Below are 13,168 nucleotides of genomic sequence, written 5' to 3'. Positions count from 1 at the left end.
TCCTCACCCTGGTCCACCGTCCGGACACCAAGTGGCGGTTGGTGTTACCTTCCGATCGCGAGGAGGGCCCCCCGGTGGGGGTTCCTCTACGCAGGGATTCTCCCCCTCTACATCAGGGACCTAGGGTGGAGGGTATTGCACTGAGGAGTTCCCTGCAACCAGTTTCTCTTGCAGTTCACAGACTCCCCATCCGTCCGCCACTTTTGTGGACTGGAAGAGTATGTATATCACGTGTATATGGAGTGTGTGAGGCTGCAGTCACTGTTCCATTATCTAAAGGAGCTGCTCCTTGCCTTCTGGCTGCATTTCTCATCCACCATCCTCATCTTTGAAAACCCTGTGCATAGGGGAGAGGGTAGGGCCGAAGATGTCCTGGTTGGGTTGCTCCTGGGCCTGGCCAAGCTGGCCATCCATGAGTCACAGCACCAGGTGGTAGAGGGCTCTGCCCGAGCCGGCTGCCTGCCCCTTTTCCGTGGTTACGTCCGCGCCTGGGTGGTGTTAGAGAGGGACTACGCTCTGTCCATCGGAACCCTGGGGGATTTCCAGGACCGCTGGGACCCGCGGGGGATTGAATGCATTCTTGACAAGGCTTGTAACATAGTTGTATAGTCGTTTATTTAGCATATTTGTTTGTCTTGAATTATGGTAGTTGGTTCTATTTTGTTTTATTGTATTGTAAATAATATTTTTAATAATTGAATAAATTTTTTTGATTAAAAAAAAAAAAAAATGATGATCATGGGCATAGTACTGTGTATAATTTGCAACGGAGTGTCATAAAACAAATGAGTTTACAGTGTAAATGATCCAGATAGATTCCAGTGAAAAGGAACTAAACAAAAATTAATGAAATGAGGAATATTTTGATGGGGCCAAACTGAGAAAGACTATTTCCTGCATTTGGGAAATTGATTAATGATGTGGAAGTATCGATTTAAAATTGTCAGTGAAAGGAAAGTCAGAGGTTGGAACTAATTTCTATTCAACTATTGTTGGAGGGAGAAATATGTTGCCACTGGGATTGACCATTGCTTTTCTTCAGACAAGTCTGGATAAATAACTAAGAGAATGATGGAGACCTCGTGGCTGGTTTGGGATTATTTCAGCAAAGAACTATAAATGAAACAATGGGCTGAATGCCCTTCCCCAGTGTAGCCATGTGTGGTTCCCCACTGAACAAAACCAGTCTTGCATTACAAATGCTACTCTGATGTTGTAACTGAGTTTCTTATGAGGATGCGGAAGGCAGTTAAACAAATAGCAAACTGACGTCAAATATGCATCAGGAAGATTGGATTGAATTGGAAATCCTGTTGTGGCTTTGTGAAGGCTTGCAGCCAAGGCCCCTTTTAACCTGATGCAGAAGGCAAACTGAATTAATGCTTCACGCCATCGATGTGCCTTCAATGTTCACATATCCCAGATGGTGCTTTCATGATTCTAACGTTCTTGCCCATAAGACCCATTGTTTGCCAGTGGCTGGGGAACTCAGGTTAAATCCAATTTGTATAGATGAGGCCCTGATCGACTGCAGTCAGTTAAAGAGGACAGGATACTCAGTGAAGGACAGGGCAGATCACTGTGGGAGTCTAGATCATATCCCCACTCACCCTGCCCTCCTTCGCTGCCAGATATTTCACCATCCACCCCCTACCTCAACCCACCATCCATCCACTCACCCAACCTCACCCATCCACTTTACCTGATCCCAACTATTCACCCTCCCTCCAATCCCTACCCCATCTGCTCCCAATTCTACCCATCCACATACTTAAAACTCCTCCACTCTGTGCCCCTATCTCCACCCATTCCCTGGTCACTCCCATCCATCCACCGTCCCGGCCACAACCCACTCTCCCCCTTCCCTCCACTCTACTCCCAGTAGAGTGCCCATTCCCAACCCACTCCCAGCCACTCCTACCATCCAGCCACTCCTACCATCCAGCCCATCCCACCACCCTCTCAACCCAATGATCTGCCTCACACCTCCCACTCTGACCCACATGCTCAATCCTGAAGTACTCACCCAACCATGCTAAGAATCCCTGTTGTCAACCATCTACCTCCATCACTGACTTCCCAGTGCAAGCCACATCCAACTATCCCACCCTATTCACCTTTCCAAAAAACACTCCACTCCCTTCACCCTACTCCATTCATTCTCTGCCCATTTCCTTCCACTCACCCTTCCTACACTACAGCCAACTCCTATCATTCACCTAACTGCCCACTCCCAATCTGCCCTACTACCAACCCAAACCATCCCCATACTCTCTCCATCCTATTCCCAACCACTCCCGATCCACCCACCCACCTCCTGGTACACACCCATCCCCCAGCCATGCCCTCATCACTCCCAGCCACAAACATTACCCTGCCCCACCTCAATTCATTCCCAACCACTTTCCTGCTCCCACTCACCCAATCTATCCCGCACCAACCCCACCTTCCAGTTTACTCTTCCCATTCACCCATCCCATTCCCAAAATACCAGTCCGCCCCTCCTTACCTCTCCCCCACCTCATACCCAACCCATCCCCTCCTCTAAATACCACCCCATCCCACCACCTCGCTTGACAAGGCGAGAGGGAGAGTGGTCCCCAACCCGTAGAGGCCCACAGTCAAGTATCAATAGAGGAGAGGGGGGGTATTCAAGCTTGGGTGAAGTGCCCAGTTAGTACCCTAACAGGTAAGGTCAATTCCAATGAAAATGTATTAAATCCCATCTCCTAAACCACCTTCCTTGTTCTTACAGATGCTTCTAATTTACAAGCTGCAGGTCGGAAAAGCGTGTTCTTTCTAGTTGCTTTGTCCCATGAAGGCACTCAGCAAGAAAGCAGATTATAGAATGTATCAAATCAAGTTGGCGATTCTGGGGGAGAAATATTGGTGTTTCATTATCACGTGGCCTCTAGTGGCCCAGAAAAACAGCTAATCTAAAAAGGCTCTGGAGCCGAAGATGCCGGAAAATCGGATTTGTATTACAATGGTCACATGTGGATTTTACATTTTTACAATAATTCACAAGTCACCCATTTTCCTTTGCCATTTACACTTCTTGCTTATCTCTGTAGGAATTGCCTCCATCTGTCTGACAGCTGGCACTTGTCTTTCTTTGCCTAACAACCATTTTCCCCATTTGCTCTGTAAATGGGTGTCATAAATCTTATTACACTCAGCCTGGTTTACAAACACTCTATATTTATCTTTCCTCCAGCTGGCCATGCCTTGAGATCAAAACTCTTCCCTAATCTAATTACTGCCTCTGCTAACATGAATTACCATCACTAGGTTGGCCTAATTTCCCATCATCCTTTTCCAGTACGTTGGCTTAACCACAATTCAAACTTGAGGCCCAGCGCAAATTGGAGGAACAGCACCTCATATATTGCTTGGGCATCTTACACCCCAGCGGTATGAACTTTGACCTCTCAAACATCAAGTAGCCCTTGCTCTCCCTCTCTCTCCATCCTCTCCCCGTTTCCAGTTCTCCGACCAGTTTTACTGTCTCCGACTATATTTTTTCTCTGTACCGCCCACTACCCTGATCCGTCTGAAGAAGGGTCTCGACCGAAACGTCATCTATCCCTTCTCTTCAGAGATACTGCCTGTCCCGCTGAATTACTCCAGCATTTTGTGTCCATCTTCGATTTTAACTTGCATCTGCAGTTTTTTCTAATACAAACTTACTAGTTTTCTTATAGTTTCTCAATATTCCTTCTTCAAGGGTGAATATGGTCAGGTGCAGTTACCCATTTCTGATAGTGCTACCAATGTTTCACTGCAATGAATGGGTCTCGAGGTATGTTACCGAAACGAATCGTCATCTAGCCCCCGCGATTTTGGCGCTCTTCAGGGGCGGGTTTTTAAAACGCGATACTGGCCTGTACCTAGCTGAAAAATTGCAAGACTCGCAAAAGCATTTAATGTGTCCATCTTCGATTTTAACCTGCATCTGCAGTTTTTTCCAATACAAACTTACTAGTTTTCTTATAGTTTCTCAATATTCCTTCTTCAAGGGTGAATATGGTCAGGTGCAGTTATTGCCCATTTCTGGAAGGTAGTGCTACCAATGTATTTACTGCAGCGATGGAATGCTATTCATACAGTGATGAGCGATATGACTATGTTGGGGATGCAATATGGAGGGGAATGAGTCAATTTGCCCCACGACAAAAGGGGCCTTTAGGGCACTAGGGCAAAATCAGCGCGATTATCTACGTTCTAAACTGGCGCGTTCCACATGAACCCACTAGAAAGCCGATTTAAATGGGCATTTATTTACAGCAATTGAACACTAAATTTCTTCCATTTGACCTATAAATTAATGTAAATTGTACAGTTTGATAGCCACAGGGATAAAGATCACCTATGGCGTTCTGCACTGCATCTTGGTGGAACCAGTCTGTTGCTGAAGGTACTCCTCAGGTTGACCAGTGTGTCATGGAGGGGGTGAGCAGTACTCTCCAGATGCTCTGCAGTTTGAGGAGTACCTCCCATTAATCCAACTCTGCCCCAGGATGGAGCTAGCGTTTCTGATGAGCTTGTTAATCCTGTTGGCGTCTGCGGCCTTCGCCCTGCTGCCCCAGCACACGACAGCGCATAAGCTGGCACTGGCCACCATCATGGCTCCTCCCCAGATGCATGGCTGTCAAGGGTCAGTGAAGGTTAGTGTAGTGTGCAAGAACAAAAGGGGACCTGGCATGGGGTGGGCGCCGAGAACAAAGAAGGAAACCAGCGTGCGGGGGGTGGGGGGGGGGCGAGCTGGTGGGTGCTGAGATCAAAGAAGGACTATAATGAATACCAAGGAGAGAAGAAATGGGTGACAGGCCAAAACCTTTCTTCAGACTATTTGGAATTAGATACCGGAGGAAGCTATGGAAGTGGGTATTGGGCTAAAGAAGGGTCTCAAACCAAAACGTCACCCATTCCTTCTCTCCGGCGATGCTGCCTATGCTGCCGATTTACTCCAGCATTTTGTGTCTTTCTTTGGTTTAAACCAGCATCTGCAGTTCCTTCCTAAACATAAGGAATATTTTGTAACTTTGTCAGTGCCATATACGTGGCGACTCTTTGCAAACCTTGAATACGGTATGGAAAACAATGAATTTCACTGGCATGTCACAGTAATAATAAAAAAGCAATCAATAGTATCGATCAGCACTACCCCTCATCAAAGTATGTGAAATCATGAGGAGCATGGATAAAACAAACACAGTCTTTTTCCTGGGGTAGAGGATTTTAAACCTAGAGGCTTAAAGTGAAAAGGGAGAGATTTACGAGGAATCTCACTCAGAGGGCAGTCTGTATTTGGAATTAGATATCAGTGGAAGCTATGGAAGTGGATATAATTAAGACTTTGAAAGCAGATAAATGGAGAGGAAAGGTTTAGAGGACAATGGGCCAAATGCAGTCAATTGGGACTAGCCCAGGGTGCCGCCTTGGTCAGCATAGACAAGTTGGGCCGAAGAGTCTGTTTCCATGCTATATCGTTTCATGATGATATGACTCTACTTCATGGATGTTCTTTATACATACAAATGACTGTTTGTCACACGGATGAAAAACAACTAGCATGCTAGTATAAATTCATTATGTTCCGAGCCATTCAAATAGCATTTCTATTCCACATTATGACATATGGATAAAATGCTTATAAAAACAACACAAGGGTTTTTGTAATTAAGGCCTGGATTAGAAGAGTTTACAGTATGTCCCTTGTTGATGGGGCTGCACCCCAGCGGTGATTGGTAATGCAAATATCCTCTTCCTCGGAGATTAGCATTATTTTCACAGCACAAAATTAGACCACCTGCTATTTAATTGAAAGGAATTGTGAGCAGGTTGAAATGTCTCTGCTCGTAGCCTGCAGAATTATAATTAAAAGAGCAGGTGTTTGAAGTTTATGCTAAGTACATAAACAGGAAACAATAAATTGCAACATACAGACCTTCTCTGTGGAGTATCAGAGGCTTAGAGCCTGCAGTGGTTAAACTTTTTCTCCTCCAAATGTATAGTTTTGGTTTAGTTTAGAAATACAGTGCAGAAATAGGTCCTTCGGCCAACTCAGCGCCGACCAGCTGCCCCCGCATACACTATCCTACACATCGAAGGGATTTACAGGAATTGCTGCCTCAAAAAGGAAACCTACATATCAGAGACCCACACCACACTGGCCACACACTCATTACACCCCAGCCATCGGAACAGTTTAGGAACAGCTTCTTCTCTATACCTATCAGACCAGTAAACACTACTATGACTTCCAAATTAGCTCTGAATTCCATTGACTAGGGGATATTGGTTTTGTCTTTTTGCACTAATATTGTCTGTTACTTTGTATGTGTACTTGCTAGAATTTAGAAGATTGAGGGTGGATCTTATAGAAACTTACAAAATTCTTAAGGGGTTGGATAGGCTAGATGCAGGAAGATTGTTCCCGATGTTGGGGAAGTCCAGAACAAGGGGTAACAGTTTAAGGATAAGGGGAAATCTTTTAGGACGGAGATGAGAAAACCATTTTTCACCCAGAGAGTGGTGAATCTGTGGAATTCGCTGCCACAGAAGGTAGTTGAGGCCAGTTCATTGGCTATATTTAAGAGGGAGTTAGATGTGGCCCTTGTGGCTAAAGGAATCAGGGGGTATGGAGAGAAAGCAGGTACAGGATACTGAGTTGGATGATCAGCCATGATCATATTGAATGGCGGTGCAAGCTCAAAGGGCCAAATGGCCTACTCCTGCACCTATTTTCTATGTTTCTATGTATCTATGTGACCCATCTACATCCCTTTCCGCCTTCCGCAGAGACCTTTTCCTCTGCAACTCCCTGGTTAACTCATCCCTTTCCACCTAAGCGACCCCCCACCTCATCCTCCCTGGTACCTCCCCTTGCAACCGCAGACAATGCAACACCTGTCTCGATACATCCTCCCTCAACTCTGTCCAGGGACCTCTGACAGTCCTTTCAGGTTAGGCAGAGGTACACTTGCACCTCCTCCAATCTCATCTACTGTATCTGTTGCTTAAGGTGTGGACTCTTATACATCGGTGTGACCAAACATAGACTGGCGATCGTTTCACTGAACACCTGTCTGAACCTATCTGATCTCCTGGTTGCTAAACACTTTAATTCTCCTTCCCATTCCCACACTGACCTTTCTGTCCTAAGTCTCCTCCATTGTCATAGAGAAGCTAAACACAAATTGGAGCAACAGTATCTCATATTTCACTCGGGCAGCTTACAGCCCAGTGGTATAAATATTGATTTCTCTAATTTCAAGTAACCCCGGCATTCCCTCTCTGTCCATCCCTCCCCCACCCAAGTCATTCCAGCTTCTCGTTTTCACCCAACAAACAGCTAACAATGGCCTGTGTCCTTTATCATCGTTACTTTTTGCATATCTTTCATTCATTGGTCTTTAACTCTCTACATTATTGTCTATATCTCTCGTTTCCCTTTCCCTAACTAGTCTGAAGAAGGTTCTCGACCCATTCCTTCTCTCCAGAGATGCTGCCTGTCCCGCTGACTTACTACAGCTTTTTGTGTCTATCTTCGGTTTGAACCAGCATCTGCAGTTCCTTCCTACACGTAAAATAGGATGTGTTGGATATACTCCCAAGACCGGGCAGCACACGTGGAGAAAGAAACACAATCAATATTTCAGATTGATGAACGTTCTCAAACAATGAAAGGTCATTGACCTGCACTGTCTCTATCTCCACACATGTGTGATGCTATTGGGTACCTTGGGAATGACCTGTCATGTGGAGTATGGTTGTAAACATGAGAGTGGGCAACATGTACCTATCATGCCCACTTTGTTTGGTAGAATTGGATGCCAGGATAGAGTGGTCAGGGGTATCTGCCTGAGATAAAAGGGGAAGGCCTCACTCCAAAATGCTGTAAAGTCTGATCCATGGGCGCTTCAGCCAAATTCATTTTTGTCTTTGGTAAGTAAGGTCTATCCTTCTAAAGATACCCCTGCTGTCTTACTTTCAGGTTTCTGTCAGTTTCAAGAACACCACTGCTTCTTCATTGCATTTCTGAGCTCCAGAAGCGGCAGGAAATTCAACCACATCTTGCAAAGCAATTATCGTCATCACCGAATGCTCTCATGTCTATCTTGCTGTAAAGATCACATTATGTGCTCAACATTGTCTCAAGTCTCAGATGGGATTTCTTGGACAATTTGATATCTGAATTAAACATGAAGTGCATATTGTTGAGCCACATGAGCGAATTTCAGTCGTTTATACTCTTGTTATTTATGACTATGAACAATTCACTACGTAGTTGTACACAATAATAACATGTTTTGTGTACAGTCTGAAACATTATTAAAGCTACTGAGTATACAGAGTGAATGAGCCAGATTAATTACAATGTAATGGAAGTAACAAATAACAGAAAATATAAGAGTTTATAATAACACAATTTATTTTTTGATAGTTTGATTAGGAAAAAAGCTACTTCCTAACTTTGGGTAATTGGTATTCTAGAACCATCAATTTCAACTGACAACAAGAAAGACAAGGTTTGGAGGAAAGCTCTGAACCACATGAAACCTGGTGATGAAATGCTTTACTGTTATGCACCGCAGTTTCAGAAAGCTTTGGTCCTTAAATAAATATCTGCCCACAGGAAGATACACAACGGTTGGCTTTGAATTTATTTACCAAAGGCTGGCAATAGTTGGGGACACAAGAGACTGCATGTGCTGGAATCTTGAACAAAGAAAAACTGCTGAAGGGTCTCAGTGGGTCATAAGGTCGTAAGTGATAGGAGCATAATTAGGCAATTCTTCCCATCAAGTCTACGCCATTCAATCATGGCTGATCTGTCTCTCCCTCCTAACCGCATTCTCCTGTCTCCTCCCCATAACCCTTGACACCCGTACTAATCAAGAATCTCTCTATCCCTGCCTTAGAAAATATGCATTGACAGCCCCACAGCCTTCTGTGGCAAATAATTCCACAGATTCATCACCCTCTGAATAAATAAATTCTTCCTCCTCGTCCTTTCCTTTAGGAAGGAGGTCAGGCAGCATCTGTGAAGTTAAACGGAGGGACAATACTTCTTCAGATTAATGGAATTGAAGGGAGGTGAGGTGAGGACACGGGGCAAGAGTTGGCAATTGATAGGTAAATCATGTGAGGAAGGGAGATGAGTCAGTTCAGGGAGAGATGGGTAAAAATGGTAACCAAAACTGGTTAGACAACTATCTCGACTACACTTCTTCCCACCCTGCTTCCTGCAAAGACTCTATCCCCTAATCCCAAATCCTCCATCTATGCCACAACTGTGCCCGAGATAAGGTGTTTCATTCTAGGACATCTGAGATGTCCTAATTCTTTGGGAATGGGTGTTCCCCTCTTCCATCATAGATGAGGCCCTCACTCATGTCTCCTCAGTACCCTGCTGCTCTGCCCATGCTCCCCCTCCCCTTAGTCGCAACGGAGACAGAGCCACCTAGTCCTTACCTTCCCCCCCCATCAGCTGTTGCATACAACACATAACTGTAATCCTCCGAAATTACCGCCACCTCCAACGGGATCCCACCACTAGCCACATTTTCCCATCTACACCCTTTCCACCTTCCGCAGAGACTGTTCCCTCTGCAACTCCCTAGTTAGCTCAGTCCTTCCCACCCAAACTACCCCCTCCACAGGTATCTTCCCCTGCAACCGCAGAAGATGCAAAACCTGTCGCTATACCTCCTGCCTCGAGTCTGTCCAGGGATCCCGACAATCCTTTCAGGTCAGGCAGAGGTTCACTTGCAGCTCATCCATCCTCAACTACTGTTTCTGTTGTTCAAGATGTGCACTCTTATACATCGGCAAGATCAAACGTAGACTGGGCGCTCGTTTCGCTGAACACCTTCGCTCAGCCTGCCTGAACCTATCTGATCTCCTGGTTGCTAAACACTTTAATTCTCCTTCCTATTCCCACACTGACCTGTCTGTCCTAAGTCTCCTCCATTGTCAGAGTGAGGCTTAACGCAAATTGGAGGAACAGCATCTCATATTTCGCATGGGCAGCTTACAGCCAGTGGTGTAAATATTGATTTCTCTACCTTCAAGTAACCCCGGCATTCCCTCTCTCTCCATCCCTCCCCCACGCAAGTCACACCAGCTTCTCGTTTTCACCCAACAAACAGCTAACAATGGCTTGTTTCCTTTATCATCGTTACTTTTTGCATATCTTTCATTCATTGGTCTTTATTTCTCCACATCGGCATATATATTATTATCGTTTCCCTTATCCCTAACCAGTCTGATGAAGGGTCTGGACCCAAAACTTCACCCATTCCTTCTCTCTGGAGATGCTGCATGGCCTGCTGAATTACTCCAGCTTTTTATATCTATCTTACATTTATTAATGGAGGTTATTTGGTTTCTAAAGGAGATGTGTAAAACCAATGAACCTCATGGCTCGAAGGCCTATTACCAACTACAAATCTTTGTTGGTGGCACAGTAGAGCTACTGCCTCACTGCTCCAGTGATTTGGGCTCAATCATGTCCTTGGGTCCCATCTATGTGGAGTTTGCTTGTTCTTTCAATTGGCATGAGGGTTTCGTAGAGTGCTCTGGTTTCTTCCCACATTACAAAGATGTGCAGATTGGTTGATTACCACTGTAAAGAGCTCCCAAAGTGTGCGAGTTGTAGAATCTGAGGGAAGCTGATACTATAGAAATATAGAAGCATAGAAAATAGGTGCAGGAGTAAGCCATTCAGCCCTTTGGTCATGGTTGATAATCCAAAATCAAAACCCCATTCCTGCTTTTTCCCCATATCCCATGATTCCGTTAGCCCTAAGAGCTAAATCTAACTCTCTTGAAAACATCCAGTGAATTGGCCTCCACTGCCTTCTGTGGCAGATAATTCCACAAAATCACAACTCTCTGGGTTGTGAACAAAAGATGATTGGGGAAAACAAAAGATGATTGCTGTGAATGGGTGCTTGCTGGGTGGTGAGGACCAAAGGACCTGTTTCAATCCATTATGAATGTTATATGAATCATCTATGACTATTTTATGAGCCACACAAAATCTGATGAATGTAATATTTGGTATAGGTTCATTTTGTCTCGTGTAACAATAATAGTGAAAAACTTTGCATTGTGTGCTATTCAGGGAAATCATATTAGACATGAATACATTAGGTAGTGCAAAAGGGAAAATAAATAGAGTGAAGAATATAGTGTTACAGCTACAGAGAAAGTGCACGCAAAAAAATAAGTGGCAGTGATGCAACAAGGTAGATTTAGGGATCAAGATTGTGGGATCCTTAACATAGGATTGACATGTCAATAGGTGTATGATGCATGATTGAAGAGATTTACATAGTTTGCATGATTCTTGCACAGTTTCTAGTGCAGTGATTGTTTTTTATATACTAGTTTGCCTGGCATGATAAGCCTTCATCTTGCCCAGTGGTTTCAACTAAAGAGTTTACTTCCAGGTGTGGATGATGGGAGTGGTGGGTTGGTTGGGATGGCCAGATACATGGGAGGCTATTGGCCTGGTGGATTGGTCACATTTACTCCCTATCGCTCAACAAAACGATAAAATCTCGATACTGAGACGCAAGAGAAAGAAACAAATGTCTCCTTCATCTCATGTCTCAATCTGCTTATTGTATGTTTTTTAACTTTACAATGTTGATCAAAGATGCAAGGTGAAACGGTGGCCTGGAGGATGTAGCTGGACAATAGACAATAGGTGCACGAGTAGGCCATTCGGCCCTTTGAGCCAGCACCGCCATTTAATGGGATCATGGCTGATCATCCCCAATCAGTACCCCATTCCTGCCTTCTTCCCATATCCCCTGACTGCTATTTTTAAGAGCCCTATCTAGCTCTCTCTTGAAATCATCCAGAGAACCTGCCTCCACTGCCCTCTGAGGCAGAGAATTCCACCGACTGTCAACTCTCTGTGAGAAAAAGTGTTTCCTCGTTTCCATTCTAAATGGTTTTATTCCTTATTCTTAAACTGTGGCCCCTGGTTCTGGACTCCCCCAACATTGGGAACATGTATCCTGCATCTAGCGTGTCCAAACCCTTAACAATCTAATGTTTCAATAAGATATCCTCTCATCCTTCTAAATTCCAGAGTATACAAGCCCAGCCGCTCCATTCTCTCAGCATATGACAGTCCCGCCATCCCGGGAATTAACCTTGTAAACCTATGCTGCATTTTCTCAATAGCAAGAATGTCCTTCCTCAAATTAGGGGATCAAAACTGCACACAATACTCCAAGTGTGGTGTCACTAGGGCTCTGTACAACTGCAGAAGGACCTCTTTGCTCCTATATTCCACTCCTCTTGTTATTAAGGCCAACATGCCATTCGCTTTCTTTACTGCCTGCTGTACCTGCATGCTTACTTTCATAGACTGATGAACAAGGACCCCCCAGATCCCATTGTACTTCCCCTTTTCCCAACTTGATGCCATTTAGATAGTAATCTGCCTTCCTGTTTTTCCTACCAAATTGGATAACCTCACATTTATCCACATTAAGCATCATCTGTCATGCATCTGCCCACTCCCCCAACCTGTCCAAGTCACCCTGCATTCTCATAGCATCCTCAGTCACCCTGCATTCTCATAGCATCCTCTAGGTAGAAACCTGTCTATGATTGCCAGCTCCGTTTATTGGATTGTGCAGCCTCCAGTCCTCTTCTGCTGCCTCCAGTCAGGTTTCAATTCAATCTGGTGGGGAGATTGATGGTCAGACCACACCTCGACACCCATTTAGCATGAATCAATAAGCAGGAGTTTCTCCTTCATCTGTTGTCTTGCGTTTGTTCTAAACGCCACATGCAATGCTCATATCCTGTTCCCAAGAACATCATTTGCGGTAATCCTGTGATTTGCACCTTTGCAGCCTCTCTGCAGCAGTGTTGCTCCAGTGGTGTGATGCACTTTCTGCAATGGTGCATGAATAGTTGCGCACACCCGAGTTTGTCATAGGACTTGGAGGGAAACCAGGAGGCGGGGAGATGAAACTGTCTTGTTCAAGCTGATTTGCTACCTGCCATTTAGGCGCCAGTATTACCTATTGTCTATCAGCCCGAAACTAAGGTCAAGGCAAGTGATGACGACAGGTACAATAACAACATTTAAAAGTTTCAACGTGATCCTGTATTAGGATTGAAATGTCAATCA

The sequence above is a fragment of the Leucoraja erinacea genome, chromosome 8 (genome assembly GCF_028641065.1).
Source record: "Leucoraja erinacea ecotype New England chromosome 8, Leri_hhj_1, whole genome shotgun sequence".
NCBI lineage: Eukaryota > Metazoa > Chordata > Chondrichthyes > Rajiformes > Rajidae > Leucoraja > Leucoraja erinaceus.
The sequence above is the reverse complement of the archived record's forward strand: the minus strand, read 5'-3'. Positions refer to the sequence as shown.